Genomic DNA, 25,009 nt, shown 5'->3' on the forward strand with positions numbered 1-25,009 from the left:
CTTGTTGAGTGAACAAACATTGACCAAAGCCAGATTCAGGTGGTATTGCTTGTTGGTTGGTTGTGAGGAAGGGTGATGGAGATTGGACAGATTCACATGGAACCAAATCGTAGTTCATCATTAGATGGATGTTCAATCGTCTCTTTCTTTTTTGCACATCTGTTCTCTCCATCTATGCATCTCCATCACCCTCCTGTCCCTCCTCTCCCTTGTGTTGTCATTCCTGTATCTCTATCTACCTCCTTCTTGTCTCTGTGGTCTTAACTCTTTGTGTGGGGGTGACCCTGCTGGCTGTGTTTGGTGCGTTTTGTCTCTGCAGCACAGTATCGATCACGCTCGTTCTCTCAGACCAGACCTCTATGCAGAATGTCTGTGTGACTAGGTTGGGCATTACCTTACTCATCAGAGGTAAGCAACCACACCAGCATTTTGTGTGTAGTTTGGAATGCAACGTTTTTACATGACATACTGTATACCCCTCTGTGGCTTAAGACTACTGATATTGTTTCCAAATAATACGAGCATATTTTGTAACAAATCATATACCTCAGTACACCAGCCAGTCACAGAAGTTCACAAGATTACTATGCAATAACGAAAACAAACATTAAAAAGGTTACTTGAATTCTTTTTTTTTCCCACTTGTATCTGAACTTGTAACAACAGGACAGAGCAACTAAATGTGCAACTAATGTGGGAACTTAGTCATCAAGAATTTTGAAGATAAAAACCCTCCAAGGGCCAAATGGTAGAAATAAAAAACTGATGTAAAATTTCTGCAAACAGATTAGTAAAATGTACACACACATTAATAAACTTTAAAAGGGAATTATTTTTGCTCAGTGAAGTTGCATTCATAAAAACGATGAGACATCCAATATGGACCCTTGACCTTGAGAATAAAAGAAGGGTAACATAGTGGTATGGCTATGTCATTTGTTATTTATACTGTATACTGAACTAGAGCACAGATTAATACTTAAAAAATAAAAAAAGGACATAGTATAATGACCACTACGGTAAATGGACTGCACTTATATAGCTTATTTCTCATCTTGTCAACGACTGAAAACGCTTTACACTACTACCACATTCAATCTTTCACACACACACACACACACACACACACACACACACACACACACACACACACACACACACACACACACACACACACACACACACACATACAGCGCTCTTTTCAATACATACTTTGCTTTCTACACACACACACACACACACACACACACACACACACACACACACACACACACACACACACACACATACAGCGCTCTTTTCAATACATACTTTGCTTTCTACACACACACACACACACACACACACACACACACACACACACACACACACCAATGATACATCGGGGGCAATTTGGGGTTCAGTATCTTGCCCAAGGTCACTTTGACATGCGGACTGGAGGAGCCAGGCATTGAACCACCAACCGTCTGGTTAGTTGACAACCTGCTCTACCACCTGAGCCACAGCCGCCCCAATTAGCCATTCAGAGTAGAGTATAAATCATAATTAGATGTATAAATTATATGTGAGGATAAAGCACAGGCCAGTAGAAATAGAGATGTAACTTGTGTTTTAACAGTCTAATTGCCATAATGTAATGTAAAACAGCTAAGATTAACAATATTTAAAAAAACAAAAAAAAGTTACTGCGATATTTCATTTTTCATTCAATAGACTTGATCTAAATAGTGAATGATTTATGCCATATGTCACAACTGCTGCAAGCAGGGGAACAAGAACACAGAGGACACGACCCAAATGCAGATGCCAGATGCAAAGTTATGGAAGTTCAGTGATTTATTAAACAAGTGGAACAAAGGCTTATAGGATGGTGAGGCAGGCCAGGGTCAAAACCAGAAAAGCAACCCAAATAGGCAAAGAAGCCCAGTAAAGCACAGGTAGGATTCCAAAATCCAATTAACAGGTGAGGGATCAAAACATGGGTAAAGTTGGCAGAAACAGGGAACAAAGAGGTTAAGCACACAGTAACTGTTTTATGCAGTCCAATGCAGCGAGGAATGCACAGACCTGTACATTTGTGAAACTAAACAACCGCTACATAAGCGCATGGCACAACACAGGAGAGCCAGTTCCTCAGGTCAGGACTCAGCAGTCCACCTGCATCCTAAGGACAAAGGACACTCTTTTCAGGACAGTGATGTACGCATTTTGGCCAGGTTTTAAAGAGGAGTGAAAGCAGCCATCTTTGTCAATCTGGAACAACCGTCACTAAACACAGGATGTCTGACAGGCTGACAGGTGGTCTGAGACACCAACTGTCAGCCACCTAAAATGTAGTTCTAAGGTAACTCCCCAGACAGCTGAACATCCATCCCCATCGAGACTCATGTGACCTCAATGACTCACATGAAGGCAGGATGGGTCAACGATTCATGTGACCTCAATAACTCACAAGTGTTGCTCATCTCACTAGAGGGTAAATACCTGGAACTCCCCATTTGTCAGTTAGAACTGAAGAGGCATTTCGGATGAGAGGCAAAACGTCTTCAGGAACTTCAACCAAGTCCAGTTGCATTTGCATAGCACTTAGAGAATCTCTAATATATCTCTATCCCAAGTCTGGAACCCATGGACATCACCGATGCTGAGTTTCCTCCCTTAAGATGCTTTGCCAGGCTTTTACTGCAGCTGCCTTCAGTTGCTGCTTGTTTGTGGGTCTTTCTGCCCTCAGTTTTGTCTTCAGTAAGTGAAAAGCATTCTCAGTTAGGTTGAGATCAGGTGACTGACTTGGCCATTGAAGAATATTCATTTTCTTTGCCTTGAGAAGCTCTTGGGCTGCTTTCACATTATGTTTTGGGTCCTTATCCATCTGTACTGTAAAGCAACACCCTATCGGTCTTGCAGCATTTTGCTGAATCTGAGCAGATAGTATAGCCCTATACACTTTAGAATTCAAGCTGCTACTTCTATCAGCAGTCACATCCACTGGCAGCCATACATTCCCATGCCATAACACTGCTTCCACCATGTTTAACAGACAATATGTTATGCTTTGGATCATGAGCCGTCCTTTCCCTCTCCATACACTTTTCTTCCCATCATTCTGGTAGAAGTTAATCTTGTTTTCTTCTGTCCAAAGAATCTTGATCCAGAATTGGGCAGGCTTTTTTAGATGTATTCTGGCAAAATCTAGTCTGGCTTTTCTTTCTTGAATGTTACCAGTTGTCTGCACCTTGTGGTAAATCCTCTGTATTTACATTCATGAAAGCCTTTTTTGACTGTAGACTTTTACAATGGTACGCCTACCTCCTCAAGAGTGTTCTTGACCTGGCTAGATGTTGTGAAGGGGTTTTCCTTCACCAAGGAAGGAATTCTGCGATCATCCACTTTAGTTGTCTTCAGTGGTCTTCCAGGCCTTTTGGTATTGCTGAGCTCACTAGTGCATTCTTTCTTTTTGAGAATGCATCTATTTGGTCACCCCTACATTCTGCTATCTGTCTATTAAGTTTTTGTTTTGTTTTTTCAGCCTAATGATGTCCTCCTTGATTTGCATCAACGCCTCTCTGGACCGCATATGGAGAATTCCCATGAACAGATACCAAATGCAAATTCAACTCAGAATCAACTCCAGACATTTTATCTGCTTAATTTTTCATGAAATAATAGTCAATTTTCAAACAATGAGGGAACAGGCCACATCTAGCCATAAAACTGATCAGTCAATTGTCCAATTACTTTTGAGCCTCTGAAAATGAGGGACTATGTATGAAAATGGCCAGTTTTTCTTAATTAGTAGCAACAGTCAGATAAGCAGGTCATAAGACAACTGGGACCCAGAAAAATATTTACAGTGTGTACAATACATTTCCTTTTTAAATTGTGAATTATCACAACTTTAACCATTAGTTTCAATATATATTTAAAGCCACTAAGAACTTTCTATATAGAGGTGATTACCTACTAACCAGACACACAGTAGAATTAAATAGAGTTTAACAGCATTTTAATGAGTTAGGGTATTTCAGGATAATATGATGTGCAATAGGTTCTCTTCCCTATGTTCCCTCTGGGTGCTACAGATGGTCAGGAGGAGCAGAGCTGGCTGTCTTGGTTTGGCAGGGAGCCTGTAGGTGCCTTTGTCCAGCCCAGCTTTCGGCCTCTAATCCCAACTGTCGCTCACACCATGTTCATGGACATCAGCCCCAAACATCACTGTCCCATCCACGTATGCTTTCATCTAGAATACAGAATTAACTACCCAATCTTCTACTACTACTTACTGACATATCTGCTACTTGCAATGTTAAATCTACTGCTACTGGTGGTACAGATTATGTAATTTGCCTCTTGAACCTGCCTCTTGAAACTCCTGAACCTTGTGATCAACTATTACAACTTTTACAGAAACCCAAGATTATATTGTGGAACTCATGAACTATGTAAACCTGGCATGGTAAATGTAAAATCATGTGTGACTTTGCAACAGCTACTTCGTACATCAGAATGTGTATAAAAAAAGATTTGATCTCTGTTAACATGTCAACAAAAGTGAGTTTTTGTGGGGAAACACAGGTGCAGTGCCAGGCTGTAAGCAACCACATTCAGATTTTGTGACGTGCACTCATATGCTGTGCCCAACATATGAGTGGCATTCCATCCAACAAGATGATGCGGTAAAAAGTGTTCTTCACCCAACATGCTCATTGTTACTGTTTTTCCTTGAACCATGTCCATATCTTATTGTGCACACTAGTTTGTAGTGAACAGTAGCAGTTGGTAGTAACCTCAGTGACAAATTCAATGCATTTCCTGATGCTGCTTCACACTAAAAACATTTTATGTGATTCAATTATAGAGAGCTTTCAATGTGAAACAATAGCAGCAGGAAGATATCACTTTGAATTAGCAGTAACAGCATAGTAACAGGACTAATGCAGCACTAATGCACTAAAGGTGTATAAAGCACTGAGACACTGCAGATGGTGTTTATATTGGTATCATATATCTGATAAACTATTTTTGATTCTGATCAATGAAAATTAAATAACCATTCATCCATCTATTTTTAGATGGATGAATGGTTATTTTCAGACATGCACCTATTTACATTTATCTGATGGCAGTTTAACATGTCGGTTTTATGTCTGAATGAGCACCCTGGTCACTTTTACATACAAGTTACAACTGATGTTACTCTCTGACCTAGTAACATTTCTCAATCAATTTCAATGTAGCACTAGTCTGAATTGAATGCTGTCAGATTAACATCAATTGAAATCTTGTACAGCCTTCTAAGACCACTGTAAAGCCCTTTTCAGACATGGAATGCATAACAGTTGGCTTTATCAAGCTGTTAAAGTAATGGCATTTAGTCATTCAGGCATGGGTGTCTTTCATGTTAATGTCCATTGTCGACATGATAGCACGTTTACAGAAGGATGCAATGCTCACACAATATCTGGCACCTGGTTCACAAGAAGGAGAGAGAGAGAAAGAGACCAAAAGCTGTGAGCTAAAAAGGTTATATAGCAAGAAGACTGTCTTTTGTTCATTCATAGACTGCATCTCTGATGGATTTTAAAACTCATTTTGTTGTTGAAGTTTAATTAATGACCATTGTCATTAGTGTTAGGGATTACCAGTTCTCACAGTGAATCCACTGATAGATTTTTATATAAATTTAATCATTTAAGTGGTTAGAAGGTGAATTATGCTACCTGTTTTATAAAGTCGGGTGTGCACAAGCATTAACTGACAGAATGTTACGTTTTGACCCATTTAACTCTTCCTGTATGTGTTGACATACTCTGTGTTAAGGGTTTTGATTTCAAGTTTCAAGACTCTCAGATCCCCCCATGGCATGATCTGGAAAAGTTGACAAGGGTTCAACTTTATGCATATTACCGCTGACATGCAGGAGTGACAACCCAGAGACAAACAGTCATACTTCTTTTGATGCCCTAAGGAAATTGGAGCAAAACTGATAACTGATGAGCTTAAACTCAACTAATTAACTATGGTAAAAGTTGGCCAAAAATAACTTGTAAGCAGGAAGACAGGATGTGCTACTCTGAGTCCATATGTATGAATAGCCCATGAAGTATTCCCAGGCTGTCTGGGATATCTGGGTTGGGAACACATTAAGGGGCCAAAATGTTCCTTCAGAACAGCATGTCAAATGGTCAAACAGCTTTGGAAACCCCATGCTTCCCCCATTCACATCCACTTCACACTGTCATTGACCAGCTGTGCAGAGGTGAGAAAAGAGTCAGGTTTTGAACTTCTCTCTTGCTCTCTTTTTTTTTTTTTTTTAAATTTTTTACACAACTATGAATGTCTTCCAGGAAAGACTGTCCATAATTGTGGACCGTTATGCCTATATTTAAACCATAACGCATCTCACCCATCTCTATGATGGTTAACCCTTCACTCCACCTTTGAGTGTAGCTATTTGGTACAGCTATAAAAACTTTTGATTTTGGTTGGTCAACACACTGTACAAAGTATTTCTTTTCAAGTATAACCCAATCCTAAGGGTGATCCCAGACACCCTGCAATGGAAAGTAATTTTAGCAGCTTGTATCTGTTAACACATTCTTTGGCTATTACCCAAAGTTGGAGCATTGATCGACCGGTATATACAGTATATTCACAAAGGCAATCCATCATTTACCTTTCTCAAACCATTTAACTACCATTTAACTTATCTCAAATTATATCTTACAACTTACAATAACTTGTAAACAAGATACTTGAACTCCTTCATTTGGGGCAATGACTCACTCCCAAACCAGGGCAATCCAGTGTCTTCTGGCAGAGTTCCAAAGCCTCAGATTCAGAGTACAGATGCAATCCTAAATTACCTTCTAAATGAAAGGCTTCGCAATTGACATGGAAGTGCTCAAAGATTGTCAAGTCGATTGTGATTGATGGGTTAGTGACCTTAATAAAAGTAATACAATAATGATAGAATAATAATAACAACTGTCTTACTGCAGGCTAATTGAAAGCCAGTGCAGTGATTAGAAAACAATCAAACTCAATTGTTTGCACGTCTTTGATTGATGACTTACAGCCACTAAAGTGCCGCCTTTTGTGCAGCTGAGTGATGGTTGTTTATTATTGCTTATTTACTTTCAGCGCAGTCATACCTTGTTAACATTCTTTTGTTGCAATGATTCAAGCAAATTCTAGCAATTCAAGGAAATAGCAATTAAAAAGTAACAAACACAGACTCAACTGTTACTCTTGTTGCCGTGCAAAAACAGGGGACAAGGCTGTTGTGAGCAAGGGTTTGAATCCATCAGCTAGTTGGGTTCTTCCTGCGTTTAGTAACTGAAATGTTGATTTTAACCATATGTCCAGTGTTAGACTTTTGGCTTTTGTGTTCTTTCAGAAGTGTTAAGTTTACGATTTTGCTCCCTACCTCTATCCTGGTTTCTATGGCCTGTGGCGCTACAGGTAGCACCAGAGGATAGGATGAGCTGCTTCCTCATCAGGTAAGATCAAATATAAATAAATTACCACAGTATAGCTCTCTCTTATGACTGTATATGAATTTTATTGACTCTAAGATGGTCTTCACATTTTTTTATATTTAAGTAATATAAGACAAATTAAGCACAAAACCATAAATACCAGACCAGTGAAAAAAACAATACATACCAGACATGTAGAAATTTCATTTGAATGGTCACTAGTTATTCTATGTTGTGTCATTTAGCCATGTAATGACCAACAGACAGACAGAGGCCCTCTGGGATGCTTGAATTTTTTAAGTTTCATGTAAGTCTAGATTTTGTAATGCAGTATGTTATATAGAAATTTTGATTTGAGCCTTAGGGTGGCAGTAGAGGAAAGATCAGTGATACCAACAATCCCTTTTATAATCTGGGCAGCATGAATAGCAACAACAATTCCAATATAGTCATTAGAATATTTTAATAGGCTGATAATAATAATAATTATAAAATTATTAGTAATAATAATAATAATAATAAACTTTATTTATGTAGCACTTTTGTCAGCAATGTTACAAAGTGCTTAAAAAAAGAAATAAAACCTGACAAAGGCAAAAAAGAAACATGAGCACAGAAAAAGTAAAAACAATAAAATGAATAAGATCAAATAAATAGCAATAAAACAGTATAAATAAAAACCTGTGTCAAACATTTCCAATGGTTTTCAGAAAAGAGAAAAGTTTTTTGAAGAGATTTAAATGAAGCTAAAGACTTGGTGTGTCTGAGTTCAGTAGGCAGAGAGTTCCATAGTGTTGAGGCTCTAATAGCCAAGCCTTTGTCACAAACTGTGACCTGGGAGTAACCAGCAGGGCTCCATCAATGGATCTCAATGTTCAAGAGACATAGCAGGTCAATAAATCAGATAGATATTTAGGCGCTAGACAATTGAAGGCCGTATAAGTGAGCAATAAAACTTAAAAATCTATTTGAAATCTAACAGAGAGCCAATGTATGGAGGCAAGCAAAGGGGTCATGTGATCATAACTCTTTGTCCTGGTAATGAGTCAAGAAGCAGCGTTTTGTACCAACTGGAGATGGTGGAGGGAGCCCTGGCTGAAATCTCAGTAAAGTGCATTGAAATAGTCAAGTCGAGAAGAGATAATAGCACGGACAACTTTCTTTAAATCATCAGTTGATGATAATAAACTAATTTTAGAAATCATCTTGAGCTGGAAAAAAGAAGGAAAACGAGGAAATGTTGGGACATCCAGTATTTAATATCAGATAGGCAAGTTGTGAGATTAGCTAGGCTGCCAAGATAAGTGGATTTTAACGGCATGTATATCTGAGTGTCGTCAGCATAAAAATTATAAAGTACACTGTGACTCTGGCCAAGAGGCAGCATGTATATAGAAAACAGAAGAGGTCCAAGAACAGAGCCCTGAGAGACACCACATCTCAGCTTAGGAGTGGTAGAGGTAGAGTTACCCAGGGTGACAGAAAAAGTTCTAAGAATGTAGTAAACTAAGAGCCGTGCCCTTGATTCATACCCAAATCTCTAAGCAATGAAGGAGGATGTAATGATCAACTGTACCCCTGGCACCGAAAGCTAAAAGAACCAAAATTGAGCAGTCACATATGACTGCAGTTAGCAATTGGGCATTAGTAACCTTAACAAGTGCTGTCTCGGTACCGAGATAACACTTGTTAAGGTTACTACACTTGTGCTCTGAAACTAGACTGGAAATTATTAAAAACACTATTTATATTCATAAAAGTAGGATGCAGGAGGAGGAGTTCATGTGAGAAAATGTACTCTCTAACAATGAAATTGTAATGGGTTGAAACTGGGTGAAAGAGGCAGAATTAACACGGAGACTGGAAAGAACACAAGGATTAGGCTGGATTTGGGACCTGATATTGTCTATCTTATCAACAAAATGAACGAGAAATCTTTTGGACAGCTCAACATCAGGTTCAGGAAAAGAAGTGGAGGGATCACCAATAACAGAATTAATTACTTTTAAAATAACTTTAGGATTGTGGTTATTCCTAGATATCAGTCCAGAAAAAGTAAACTGATCCCACATCCTTGACTGCTTTCTGATAAATTAACATGTGGTGTTTAAGGGTAGTGTGGGTTACTCTTGTTGTGGGACTTGTTGACCTTCCATTTATACTTCCTTTGTCTTTTAATGGCTCAAGTGTGATCATTCAGCCAGGGGAGGTTATTTGATTTTGATCTATCAATTAACACAGATATCCTTTGGTCCTGTCACCACCTACCACTGAAGAAAATTATCCCTCTGATCTGTTTTGTTAGCTGCTCAGGGATTAACCTTTAGTGTGTTGTTCAGATCTCAGAGGATCATTCGTATACTTGCTGGAACTCTGAGGCCCAAACAGGCCCATGACCAGGTGAACCTGCAGAGTGGGATCCTGCAAGTTGGCATTGAACAGGCTTCACCAGGATCTGGCTGCTGAGGGTTTTACTCAGGTATGTTCTCTCATTCAAAGCTAAATGAATGTTAGACATCAAGGATACACACAGTGTGTTAATGTAAAAAGAAAAAAAACTCCCAAGGGCACCTTTAACTGTAGATCTATGCTATTATTCCATGTAAAAAACATTTGCTGAAGAGAGTGGTGAGTTTTGGGAAGGGCTTTAGGAAGATTTTAGAAATACTGAGGCAATGAGTTCAAATTCCCACAGCTCAACCAAACCACCTCATGAGAAATGTTTTCTCACACACATTTTCGCCCTTTTTTTTTTCATAATTATTTATTTATTTAACTGATCAATGTGTGTGTGTGTGTGTGTGTGTGTGTGTGTGTGTGTGTGTCTCTGTGTGTGTGTGTGTGTGTGTGTGTGTGTGTGTGTGTGTGTGTATGTGTGTGTGTTTGACAAATTAAGCAGATAAAAGGTCTGGAGTTGATTCAAGCTGGTGAATTTGCATTTGGTGTCTGTTCATGGGAACTCTCAATATGTCGTCCAAAGAGGTGTCGATGCAAGTGAAGCAGGCATCATTAGGCAGAGAAAACAAAACAGAATCAGACAGATAGCAGAAACTTAAGGAGTGGCCAAATCAACAATGTTATATATACTTAAAAAGAAGGAATGCACTTACAAGCTCAGCAATACCAAATGGCTTGGAAGACCATGGAGGACAGCTAAAGTGGATGATTGCAGAATTCTTTCCTTGGCGAAGGAAAACCCTTAACAACATCTAACCAGGTGAAGAAAACTCGAGGAGGTAGCCATATCATTTTCAAAGTCTACAATCAAGAGATGCTTCATGAAAGTGAATACAGAGGGTTTACCACAAGGTGCAGACCACTGGTAACAGTCAACAACAGAAAGGCCAGATTAGACTTTGCCAAAAAACATCTAAAAAAGCCTGCCCTGTTCTGGAAGAAGATACTTTGGACAGAAGAAAACAAGATTTAATGATGGGAAGAGAAGAGTATGGAGAAGAATAGGAAAGGCTCATGATCCAAAGTATACCATATCATTTGTTAAAATTGGTGGAGGCAGTGCTATTGCATGGGCATGTATGTCTGCCAGTGGAACTGGGTCACTGGTGTTAACTGATGATGTGACTTGCTGATAGAAGTCGCAGGATGAATTCCAAAATGCATAGGTCTATACTGTCTGCTCACATTCAGCCAAATGCTGCAAAACTGGTAGGATGTTGCTTCACAGTACAGATAGATATTCTTCAATGGTCAAGTCAGTCACCTGATCTCAACCCAACTGAGGATGCTTTTCACTTACTGAAGACAAAACTGAGGGCAGGAAGACCCACAAACAAGTGGCAACTGAAGGAGGCTGCAGGAAAGACCTCAAACTGGTACGACACATTTTTCGGTAAAATATTTCTTGTCACTTTATCTTCATTTTTAAAACGATTTCAGTTACAGATGTGTAATGAAATATAAATTAAAGTCATGTGTAATTGCAAAGCTTTGCCCTGTCAACCAGCTTCTGTCATGTAAATAGAGACAGAAGAAACACGTTTGCTTTTAATGGGTATTGAACTCAAAAACATCTGATTATGAGACTGCTGTGCTAAACACCAAGCTAGTAACATGCTCAAAAAAAAGTTATGTCAAGTTCAAATTTTTAAGGAGAATTGTAATTGCCCATAAACTAATCCATTTAGCTGTTTCAGCAGGCGTAGTTGAGCATGAGAATACATTGTTTGGTTAGACCATGTTAAGATAATGTGCCAGCTGAAGAAAGGGAAAACCAAAGAAGGATTAAGTCAGCAGTATGTCATTGAAGAAGAAAAACAGGTATAAGTAGAAATGACCATATAAGTAACATGTACACAGTGGTTATGTTTGGAAAGATAAAGTGGAAAACCTTGTGCATTTGGGGAAAGGTTTATTCCTTACTCACAAGGGCAGTGAATGGGAACTTAGAAAATACGTTGGCAATTATTTCAATGACTTCATGACTGATTGTTGATGGAAATACATTGCATAACTACATCAGGCCCCATCCACCAAACTGCAAAATAATGCACTTGAGGACAATCAGGCAGTTCATTCACTGTACAATTAGTAATATGTGTTCCAGTTACCCATTTGTATAATCAGACTAGAATCTCAGCTGCAAGGTAGAGTGTCCATTATAAAAAATAATGAAAAGCTAACCTTACAGCCTGCAGAAGCAACAATACCCATCCGGTATCAGTTCTCCATTTTTGCAAAGTTTTACTTGAATGTGTCGAACTCATTGGGATCATTTAAAATGAATCAACAGCTTACTGTGACTGAATGAATGTAATTCACAGCAGGAACACTGAATTTTAACATGACATGGACAAAGAAACTGTATTTATGATGGATCAGTCACATCTGGTCCCACCTGATTCTCTAAAAAAATGACAGTATCATTGACACTGTTCTGACTTATCCTTAATAGATTTCACTAGCTAGAAAAATCATGAAAACGTTTTGAGAACAAAAGACCATTATGTGTTTATGCTTGATGTGGAAGTTATGCTGATGGCAAAGAGGGATGCTCATGTTTTAGTGCATCCGAGAAGCCATGGATAAACTTCGGTATCACTTCTTCAGTTCAAGTTCAAGTTCTTGCAGATTTGAGTTTCAGACTGGCTTGTGGTGCACAATGGGGAACGGTTTTGTCGATGTTCCTCTTCCTGAGACACAGGCAGATATCAGGAAAGCAGCTGCCTGTTTGGTGGAGCTTGTAGTACATTGTTCCCAAAAAAAGAAGAGATTTTGATGGTTTCATTTATAAATGCATAGGGTCATTGCATATGCATAGGGTCTTTATTTACAGGCATATTGTAAATAAAGGTGACAAAACATATTATTTTGAATGATTGCTGTCAAATACATTTTGTAAAAAAATTAATATAGCAAAATTATTGATAAAAGGAATTAGTGATAAAATGATATATTTATAATATATGTTGACCACATCACACTTGTGATTATTCTTATCAAGCTCATTAAGAAGACTGTTATCCCTAACAATCATCCCTAACACATAAGTGTATGCTTGGAGATGAGTAATAATATTCATGCTGAATTGAGCAGGTCATAAACATCAGCTTTTCAAATCTCTTAATTAGTTTCGGTCCTAAAACCAGCTTATACGCAAACTACTACAACAACTGGACTAGTGTTGCTAGTTAGACCCTAGTAAATTGTAGGATACACTTGGCTCTGAATACTGCATACGAGTGGTATTAGAAGTGTGCATCCAGTGTGGGTTAAATGTACTGAGTGCTGGCATATTTCAGACAGGGGACACAGGTACAATTCCAAACTGGTTCCAGCACCTGTTGTGTTTGGAGCCCTAATAATAATAATAATAATAATAATCATTACAATTCCAAGAGACTTTCAACACCTGCGGTGCTGGAAAACTAATAATCCTTACAATACCAAGACGGTTCCAGCACCTGTGGTGCTTTGACCCGTAATAATAATAATAATAATAATAAAAAATATATAAAAAATAATAATAATCCTTAATTCCAAGAGGGTTTGACCACCTGCAGTTTGGTGAGTGACTCAAATATAAAAGCTGTGAAAACTTTCAAAAATTCAAAATGAAAGATCAGATCAGGGCATGGTACACAAATAATGTGAGTAGCTGTTTTAGGTAGTCCAGATATAGTTTGTATGTTTCATTCGTGAATGCACAACCAAAGTAAATGTCACATGACATGCTGCTGACTCTGTGACAAGGTTAATAGCAGCCCATCTCATTCCCACTAGGATTCAGTGTAGAGGCTGGAGTGAAATAGACCACTGGTTTTATCTATGGAGGAAATCATTTTAACTGTGGAACTTGGACTGACAAGATGGGTGAGAGTGAGAAGGTGCACAACAAAGGAATCCCTGCTACACCCAGGTACATTTTTTCCTATTTCTCCAACTTTGTTTGTCCAGGAAATATCCATCATTATCATCTTTATTCTATGTAAATTTACTAAAGAACGGGATACCTCAGGCTTTGATTATACTGCATGAGTCCTTTATTGTGGACAGTGTTATGTTACTGATAAAGGGCCTTGTTGTCAGTGCAAACTTGTTTGCCCAACATTCCAGGCTATCAAATTGCATACCTGTAAACCTAGAAACCAGTGTAACCTAAAACGTTCCCCTCCCCAGAAGGAATAAAAAAGACTTTGCAACCCACTGATGTTCTTGTGTCTCAAATACATGGGCCAGATGTAAAACATTGATCAGGCTGGTTGGGTCTGGCACTGTATAGTTCCTAGGGCACCTCCTCTTTTTACATTCTTCATATGGGTTGGAGATGAAGTAACATTGGTTCAACATGTTGGTCCATACGTGTAAAACAGGAAGCCCTTCACAATAAGGATTTGAGGCTCCTCCTTCTTATTTTCAGACTTTGGAACGAACAATACTGCTCTATGCACTTGGGCAGAACTCTTGCAATTTCACACCTGATCCCAACTGTAAAATGTTATAATGGGAACCACCTCAACCTCAAAAAAATGGAAAGCTCTTGACTGCCAGTAGTCATATCACAATGATGGCCACCTCTCCAGGCAGCACTGTGAGAGAGTATAGGACTGTCAAGAGTACAGTAACTGCAGCCAACAAGGTCAATACATCATTTGTCACTAAACTAGGAGTACAACTTGTGTGAATTAGAACTACACTTGTCACTAGTGAGTTGTATGTTTATATATGTAGAGCTGTGTTTATATAGAGGCCCTAGGTCAAAGGTCCTCAGAGGGTGCCTCACAGTTTGGAAAAGAAAGTTTATGCTTTGTGATTGAAACCATACGTTAGTGACAGTTTTTAGGAAAACAACTGCCTTATTTAAGAGTCGGTGGTCATGACTGATTTTCAGAGTGGTTCATCGGCTTCACACCCTCTCACAAGCAGATCTGCAGATGCTTGACATGACGCTGTACTTCTTTGTAATAAACCTTTATATGCAATCAAGACGGTGTCAGAGGAGTCTCCTTCATCCTCTTCACATCATCAACACCATCTAATAAACCACACTAGTTTGTCACTAGAGTGACAAACACTGTGTGCCAGCAAAAGCACTGAAAAGTGGGTGTCACAGGTCATATATGAGGATTGTGACAGAAATAACACATGACGGCTGAGTCTATATGATTAATCCTAGTTGCACAATGGTACAAAACCACTTTATTCTTTGACAAAATAATCTCAACTCGACTCCACTTCCTAGCTTTTTCAGGAGCTGTCACCTGCATATCAGTGTTTTCCTCAAAAAATAGAATTTGCTAATAAGCAGACCTTCAGTGAAGATTGTTTGGTCAAACTATTATCCCCAAAGTCATAATGAACTTTAATGCAGACATTTTGTTCTTGACACAAGGGTTAGATTTTCTCCCATATGGCCGATCCAGTATAAAATCTCATTAAAGAAATATTTTTAATAACACGCTTAATTTGGATCATCATGTACAGTTGTCCAGTCTTGCTTCCTGCAGCTTCACAGTATTTCTAAAATTAGGCCTCCTTAGTTTCATAGCAGTTAACTTTTGGCAACGGTTTATAACACAGTGTGTGTGATCGGTGTATATTCTCCCATTCCCATGCTCGTTCATACTACTGAGCTAGCTGTGGTCATCCTGATGTGGGTGTGCTGTGAACATTCCACCTACACTCCCCCATTATCTGGTATGACCCTGGTTAAGATGCACAGACTGATATCATATCATACTGATATGCTGGCTTACATATTTACTCACTTCTCTATACTCACTTCTCTATACAACAGAGCACATGTGATAGTCTATAACTTAAATATGGATAGTCATGAGTCACAATACTTTACTGATTACAGAGAAATATAAAAGGAATAATTTAAAATATACTTATTGACTTTTTAAAAATGCTTTTTTAAAACTTTTTAAAACTGCTTTCATTTTTCACGCAGCCCTGCTGAAAAATACAATGCATCTCAAGCTGCCTTCATGAAATATATTGGGTATGATCAACAACTAATTCAATGTTCGGGCTTGTAACTTCTTTACGTACACAGAATTGGAATTGGTTAAATAGACCACTTACAGTAATGAAATTACATACTAAGACAGTGTAGTGGACACATTTCTTTATTCTCAGCTGATGGAGTGTTTGTCCTGGTTTCAGTCAGCAGCTGGAGTTTATCTGGAGGCTGATGGGTCGCAGTGATGAACTGAAATTTGAAAGATAAACTTCTGTTAAACTGTGAGGAGGTGCCTGATATCAGCAGATGAGATGGCTGTTAGAGGGACAATCCACACAGCTCAGTTTTTACTTAGACACACATTTTCAGTGAGAGCTCACTTGGCACATACTGCTGTAAAGCTTCAGAACTACATCTCTTTGATCTACAAAGTTATCTTTGCTTGTAGCACATCTTGTTTAGATCACTGCAACTCTCTTGTATGTGCGTGTGTGTATGTGTGTGTGATCTAGGGATGGCTCTGCAGTGGAGATAGTGGGTCTGTGTAAGTCTACTGTATGCAACAATGGGCATTTACCCTATGCAGCAGTCAGCATACTCAGAGGAGGCACAGTCAATCATATATACTCCAGAAAAGGGTGTCTTAATGTGCAGAGAACAGACTGGCCAAAACAAACTCTTTACGACACTATCCTAAGGCTTCCACATCTATATGTAGGAATACATGTAATGTATTGTGCATATTAACTAAACTTTCAGAAACATCAAATAATGACTAAAGATTGCCACTGATTTTTATGTTTTTTCTTTGATGATTTACAAGAATTACCTAACCTAACAAGAATTCAAAAAGAAAAGTTTATTTTCGTTTGTGCTGAATACTGATGGATCTTCAGTAACCTGAATATCAATACACAGGTCTGCTCAACAACCCCAAAAATGACAAAACAAGCTCCTGATTGGGGGGGGGGGTGAATTAACCATGCAATAAGCTTTTAAACATTATATATGCCCCCATAAAATTATACAAGTAAAACATGTATGCAAAAATTTTTTTGTATTTCCATTTCACTATTATTAGAAAAAAAACATACCCTCTGCTGAGCTCCATGAAACTCCAACAAGAGTTGTGGTAGTGCCTCCTGAACTAAAAGGTTTACCAGCTCAGTTCGTTTTATATCCATTACTGCTTGAAATTCCCATTGCACATAAATATCTTTTTTGCTTTCATTTGGAATAATTTCTGTGGAAGTCGTTGAATTTTAGAGCTTTAGGCTGATGTTTCACCTGTTATAGTCCTGCACTGTCAAACACTTCACAGAAGTTAAAAAGTCACCTGTGAACACTAGTTAGACTAGACTGGAACAGTGTTACCTTTTTGGGTCTGTTTTTCTCTGTGATGAAACAACACAAATACAGACTTTATTTCCTGGTAAACCTGGTCTGAAATATAAAATGTAGGTAAAGGAACAATAGGGAGGCAATTTACAGCAATTGGTAACATTGGTAACAAGAGCTGATAGCAAGTCAACATATGTACAACAACATTAATTATTAATTATGACAACATACATAAGCTACAAATATGTGAAAAAGGCAGAGAAAAATCATAGCAACCAAACGAATATACAGAATTTTTGATAAAAATCAAGTCATATCCACCGAATCTGTACTGTGCCTCTCAGGTATAGTGCTTGAGTTTGAGTCCTACCTCATAGGGTGTTTTTTGAAAGTGGCATAGTAAGCCACTTTCCATTTTTCACATAGTGCAAGAATCGGTGCTTTGTCCCCTTTCATTCTTAATACACACCACCTCCCTTAATCTGATACTGAATGCCTAATTCAGGCTCATGCGTTTTCTACAGGCATCTGCAACCTTGTGTCCCTTGTGTCAGGTGGAATGTGAAACTGATTGTTGCTGCAGTTATTTTCAATGAATTTCACTTGATCTACTGTGGCTTGGACTGTGCGCCATTTTTACACTGCATCTGCTGAATGAATACATGCAAATGTAGTAAGAAGTGTACAATATTGTTCAACATTAAAGCACTGAGAGGGTACTACAGTCCTGCCATTGTTTTCAACTGTTCTTCGAACACCTGTTTTGAGATAGATTGTTGTAGTAATTACAATGGCAGCTCTGAATCGGCTTCAGTGGCTGAAATCAGCTGGAAAGGTTGACTGATACAAGATACATAGTATGCAAGAAATTACAGGAAGCAGTTTACTGTTTTTTTTCCTACAAGCATTTGTGGTCATTTAACTTTACAAATGAATGGATTTTACAGTCTCTATGACCATATTTAAACCATCTTCTTTTTCATCCTAAATGTTTGATTTCAGGAAAGACATATTCTGTGTCATACGTGGAGTGGGATCGTAAGATCAAGGAAAACCTTGAGAAGAAGTTCTACATATCTCATGATCCCCAGGACCCTGAGGAGAAACAATCAGAGGTGGTCCACAAAAGAGGCATCTACAAGGACAGTGTTGGGGCTTCCAGCCCCTGGTGTGACCAACAGCTCCAGCCTAACTTCCCCATTGCCATGATGGTGGTAAGCAGCGACAGCCGCTGTGCCTTAGTGTATATTTTGGTAACTAAAACCAATTTTTAGTTTTTATTATGGTTAAGTCCAAGGGTTCAGTTCCAGCAGCCAGTTGCATTTTGGATCTTGTTCTAGATTAATAAAATACCCGGATTCACTAAATTTGGAGACTAATGAATCTGTTATCAAATGTATTATCTCTCCTTGCTGTTTTTAATTAGCAGTGTTGAAAATATTCAAGTAGCAGGCATTTAATTTTAAGCCAGTGCTGCCAGTTGAAAATCTTTAGCAGTAGATTTCCCTCAGCTGTCAGTAAATTAATGTCAATGCTCTGTTACTTGCCAAAATGCCAAAATGAAATGTGTTTTTTTTCTGATTCCTGTGCTGCAAGCCAGTGTCTGTTCGAAGCCAAAGATTCTTTGTCAAATTAATATCACAAACAATAATGAACTTAATACCAACTTAATCGTTCTAAATCAGGATATCCAGTATCTGGAGAAAGTACTGTAGTTTGTGAAAAATAAGGTGTTATTTCAGTCTATCAGAACATCATCAACATTTCATATCTAATACTGTTCATCTCATTTTCATCTTGTATCTATGGGTTGTAAACAGTTTTATTTTAAAATGTTGTTTCAAATGTTGAATCCAAAATCATTTGATAATGGATTAAAAAGAACTTGGCATAGATTGGTTAGAAAAGTGTTTAATCTGTTATACTCATGAGGCATGGCACCGGACTTAGAATTAATATGAGTAAGTCAAGTCAAGTCAATTTTATTCATATAGTGCCAAATCATAACAGAAGTTATCTCAGAGCACTTTTCATATAGTGCAGGTCTAGACCACACTCTCTATGATATAATTTACGGAGACCTGACATTCCCCCATGAGTAAACACTTGGTGACACTGGCAAGGAAAAACTCCCTTTTAAATGGTAGAAACCTTGAGCAGAACTGGGATCTAGGTGGGTGGCCATCTGCCTTGGCTGGTTGGGTTGAGAGAGAAAGAGAGAGGGGAAAGAAAGGGAGGGGGGTTGCAGGAGGAAAGAGAACGTAGCACAATGTAAGTTCAACATAGAGATGTATTGTAAAAATAAATAATAGTGATAATAATAGTAATAATAATAATAATGATTATATGAATAATAATAGTAAGATATAATAATAACAACATAATTGATAATAAGACTAATAATAATAATAATGATTGATAATAATAAGATTGATAATAATAACTGTAGCATCAGGTGTTGAGCAAGATCATGGGGTCAGTAGGTGGTTGCAATCACAGATCCAGACTCTACAGCTCAGGAGGCAGAAATACCTCAGAAAGCAACAGGAGGAGAAAGGAGAGACAAGATGCCAAGTTAGTAATATGCATTAATGGAATATAAATGGGTACAGATGGAGAGGGATAGGAGGAATGAGGAGCTTGGGGCATCATGGGGAGTTCCTCGGTAGTCTTGGCCCATAGCAGCATAAGTAAGGGATGGTGCAAGGCAAGCCTGAGCCAGCGCTAAGTAAAAGCCTTCTCAAAAGGGAAAGTTTTAAGCCTACTCTTAAAAGTGGAGAGGGTGTCTGCCTCCCAAACCCAAACTGGAAGAAGGTTCCAAAGTAGTTCCAAAGGCTCTGCCTCCCATTCTACTTTTGGAGACTCTAGGAACCACAAGTAAGCCTGCATTCTGGGAGCGTAGTGTTTTAGTGTTTTAAGAGGGTGCTATGAGCTCTTTAAGATTTGATGGTACCTGACAATTAAGGACTTTGTAGGTGAGAAGGAGGATTTTGAATTCTTCTCTGGATTTTACAGGGGGCCAATGCAGAGAAGTAGTGGACCAGCACTCTAATCTCTCAAGGTTGCTGGAGGGGTCATGGGAGTTTCCCCATCCAGTTTACATGTTTTTTGGAGAATGAAAAATGGATGGATGGTGTTTGGTTTAAGTGTAGTTTGTGTAATGTTTCGTCATGAACATTATGTTTGTTTGTGTGCGTTTGCATGTATGTGTCTGACGCATTCTCCTGAGCTGTTCACTGTGGAGAAAGCCTGGGAGGCTCTGAGTGTAGCTGAGAGGAAGCTGGGAATGAAACCTTGGACCCTGAGTTTGTTGCCTACTTTATTATTATGCGCTTTCAGTTGACATCAACAGAATTCACAACATCAACAGTGACCTTGCTGGACTGTTTGAATTTGGAGGGTTGGGTGATAAAACACCAGTCAGAAAGCGTTGTCTTAAGAGAAGCAATGAATAAATAAATAAATAAATAAATTGACTGTGGTCATGGTCAACCTGAATGAATTAATGAATAACTGGTGGTTTGTTAATGGACAATTCCAGTTTATGTCAACCTGGTGCATTTCACATAAATGTGGCTATTTTGGTTCTATACTTTGTGCTAACTTGCTGGCAAGTTTCTCCAGATGTACAGTAGATCCATATGCAGTTAGCTAACAAGACTATTACAGACACCTTCTTTCTGTGTTTACTTTCAGTCAGACTAAGAGACAAGCGTGTGAAATGATTCATGTAAAGATCATGTTTATTTGGAAAGTGTCAGGATCTGTATTCATTTCCTGTTTTATTTTGAATTCTTGGTTCGGTCGTTACTGTTTGTGTTACTGTTTGTTTTACTTCCTGGTTTTTCCCACCTGTTTTGATTACTGTCTCCACCTTAATGTCTTTCACCTGTGTCTTGTTTTCTGTGTATTTAAACCCCGCCTCATTTCTCATGTGTTTTCAGATTGTCTTGGTAACCATTGTGTTCAAGCGCTCTCGCATTTAGTCCCGATTTTGATTCCCTGTGTATGATCTGTTTTTCCGGTATTTTTGTGACCCTCGATTCTGCCTGTTCCTGATCTGCCTTGTTGCCTGGTTTAAATGACTCCTGGTATTTTGACCTCTGCTACGTCTCTCGGATTAAAGATTTGGATTTTGGACATTGTACTTCGGCCTGACTCTCTCTCTCTTGCACTTGGATCCACACACACCTGCCCTTACAGAAAGCCGTAGGAGGCTCACGCTGCTTTCCCTGATATTTGTTGTTTTTCATGTCCTTGTTTCCCTGTATAACAAAGGTGGCAAGTAAAAAGTCAGCACAACCCATAGAGCCATAATAGCCAGATTTATGGGAAATACAGCAGGTTGAAATATACCAAAATTATCCTTTAATTGCTTGACATACATTCTCACACAGACACACACATCATACATGCACTTAGATACTTAATCTGCATCAGCTACAAACTTTAAGTAGCAGTGGAGCAGTACAATGACTGCTATCACTACATATGCGAGTAATTCAAACTTTGCTAAAGCATTTTTTTTTTAATCTTAAAGGATAAATCCACTTTATTACAACTTGGTTATTATTTTTGTAGTTTTGTAGAATAGTTGTAATAGTAATTAAATATTGTACTTACCAAAGCAATAACTGAGATCCAATGGGTCCAGAACCCCCCCCCCACCCCATAAAGCTCAGAGAAAACTGCTCTGCAAATCTTTATTCTTCCCTCTGATTGGCTGATCCGGTGGAAGTAAACTATGTGAGACTGGCTACTGTCCTGTATCATTTGCAGTAACTGTCACGGTAGCATACTGTAAAGCGGTTTCATAGAGCATCTCATGAACCCCACCTCCACCCAAGCATCCACCTATAGGCTCTGACTGTACATTATCTGTAGGGGAGTGTCCAAACTCCCTCAGCAAGAGCAAGACCATCAAAGAACAGTCTGTGTGCATTTTTCAATAGAAGATGTGCCTGGTGGCACTTCATCTAAGATAGATGGTGTTTTCCTTCTACCTTTGTTTTCTGCAGTTACATGGTGTATTGTGGAGTCTACAACAATAACATGGATAATGATAACCTTAGCCAAGCTAAAGGCTTCAATTATCATCAAGAAAGCAAATGTATAGTATTACCCTCCCAACAGCAGTTACTCTGGTAGGTATGTAGTGGCTTCTGAGACGTTTTTCCTTCTCTTTCAGGAATGGTTATGGCCCATAAGCTATTTCCTGCGTGCCAAACTTTACTTTGCCAAGAAAATGGGAAAGGAGACGTATGATAAAACTGTTAACCTGATGAAACTCTCTCTGTCTCATCATGCTGTACACTGGAGAGGTGTGAATTCACAATCCACATGTTCCTGTCACTGATCTTCTGACCTGCCGGTAGGCTTCTAACATGTTTAACTTGGTGTTGAAGAGTACCACGTGTAGGATCCACAAATGTAGGAAATTAAAAAAAATGTAGGAAAATGGTGATTCCCATTAATAAATCAATTTCAACTATGTTTGAGGTAAAGGGCCACTGTTCTCTCCAATTTCTTCTTTTAGGTCAACTTGGAAGGGTCTTCCCGGGCTGACCAATGAGAATGGCCAGCACTGCCCCTTTAGCTGTGAGAGCCAAGCCTCATCTATTGCTGCCATCCTGGAGGTCTTGTATGACCTTTGACACCCTAAACAACACCATCAACACTGATGCGCACCTGCCACACAAATACATAGCCTAATGAAAAACCCACTGTAAATCAATCATATGAGATTTGGTATTTCCGCCTCCTGAGCTGTAGAGTCTGTGTTTCCCTAAAGGCAGGGTGTAGGGTCAGGTATCAAGAAATTGAATCTGAACCACCAAGAATTCAAGAATTTGTGGATAAACAGTGTTTTTCGTTTCTTCTTATTGATTCCTGAAAGCTAGTTCTAGACCACGTCTTAACATATGCATTAGTACATGTGTTAACATGTTTGAATAGGGTTTACAACAGGGGGAGCCAGAGATGGCATTCAGAATTGTGGCTAAAAAGTTTTATTTTCCATATAATAGAAATGGAATGGCAGAAGCTAGTATGTTGCCTACCTTGGTGATATTTTTATGTTCACTTATGTACTTGCCTGCATTGTGCGTATCCAGAGGATATAGAAGCACTTTCCCTCAGGGGTAGAGGAGGGGCTGAAACATCCCTCACTGAAATTGGAGTAGCTTCCTTTAGAACTTCAGAAGTTGCACAATGTAACCATCGAAAAAGGTTACAGAGCTTTTGGCCATTATTGTTATTGTTTCCTCAGTTTCCGGCTGACATTACACCCGGACACACTGCATCCAACGTTCATGGGCTTTATTGCATCGTTATTAAATAATATGCTAAGAATCAGAACTTAGAATCAATAAGAACTCTAATCGATTAGCACAATCAAAATCAGAGTCAATGAACTGTAAATGATATCCAACCATAGCAGGGTGACTATGTAGTTACAAACTGAAATATTTTAACCCTGCAAAGCCATTATGTGTTTTTCGATGGCATTACAAGCAATATTTAGATGCTGTTATGATGATATGTAACATTGTGTTTTTAAAGATACATTTTTTGGCATTGTATTGATGGCAGACAAAACAGACAGCAACCTCGGGGAGAGAGAGGGTCTTGACATACAGTCCGATTTCAAAATCAAACTGGGAGCATAGCAATTACAAGGTATCCTTCTCAACCACTAGGCCAACAGAATGCCCACCTGTGTACTGTAAATATATCACCAAAGTTGAGACAGCTTCAGAGATCCTGGTGATCAGATTCTCCAAGTTTGTGGAACTCTAGTGGAGGGATGTCAGTTATCAGTACACAGTAAAATGTGCCAAAAGTTGGGTGGAGGCCCAGTATTCATGCCAAATGACGTTTTGACCTAGCTCTACAATGGGTCAGGCTGTACTTTCATGAACCTATGGGGCCCCGTGACAGGGGACACTATTCTGTGATGATGAACAGCATTTTTCCAAAGTATATTCCCTCAATTGGTATTTTGGTGATGGTGGTGGAGAGCACTGTCTAACATTTCACTCCAAAAATCTCCCATAGGTGCTCAGTTGGGTTTAGATCTGGTGACTGTTACCATAGAATTTTATTCACACTATTTTCATACCTATCAAATCATTTAGTGAGCTCTCATGTCCTGTGTGGAAGCTTCTGCATTTGTTACATTTTCCACTCATTTATTCAGATTTTTTCATTTTAATTTGTTACCTGTTTGTAACTCAGAGCTGCAACATTAGATAAATGGATAAAATGTAAATGCTAAAGAACAATGTGCCACCCTCCTCTAGAAATCTGGCCAGGGTATTATCAGAGTGGTTGCACTGGTTAGAAAGTTACAGTTCTGTTGGGTGGGTGGTTTGTCAAACATGTCATGGCGGATCATTAGTGTACATCTTTTACTTAGCGAGGATGTACACTCAAACCATCTGATGTAGTGAGTGGTTGAAAAAAGAACTTACAAGCTAGTGGTTCTTCATGGCTGGTTAAGGGACTTCTGAGGGTGAGAGCTGAGTATCTCACAGGAAGAGAGGGAGCATTTGTTTGAATACGTGTGCTAAGGAACTAAACACATTTCAACAATTTATTTAATGTAATAAATCAAAAATGAGAAATGACAAAGCACATGTTTTTTTTAGTCAATAATCAGTTAAAGGGGACTTTACTTATAGCGCAAGAATACCTAAATTCACACAATGTCCAATCAACATGGTATTAAAATCTCAAATTTATAAACTAGAATAAACAAGCTCAG

The 25,009-nt window shown here is 38.7% G+C and overlaps 1 pseudogene; it reads left to right on the forward strand.

The window, feature by feature from the left end:
- Positions 1 to 22,898, forward strand: part of LOC120790184 — a 51,160-nt pseudogene extending 28,262 nt beyond the window's left edge.
- Positions 22,899 to 25,009: the final 2,111 nt, after the last annotated feature.

This window comes from Xiphias gladius, chromosome 5 (genome assembly GCF_016859285.1).
Source record: "Xiphias gladius isolate SHS-SW01 ecotype Sanya breed wild chromosome 5, ASM1685928v1, whole genome shotgun sequence".
Taxonomy (NCBI): domain Eukaryota; kingdom Metazoa; phylum Chordata; class Actinopteri; order Istiophoriformes; family Xiphiidae; genus Xiphias; species Xiphias gladius.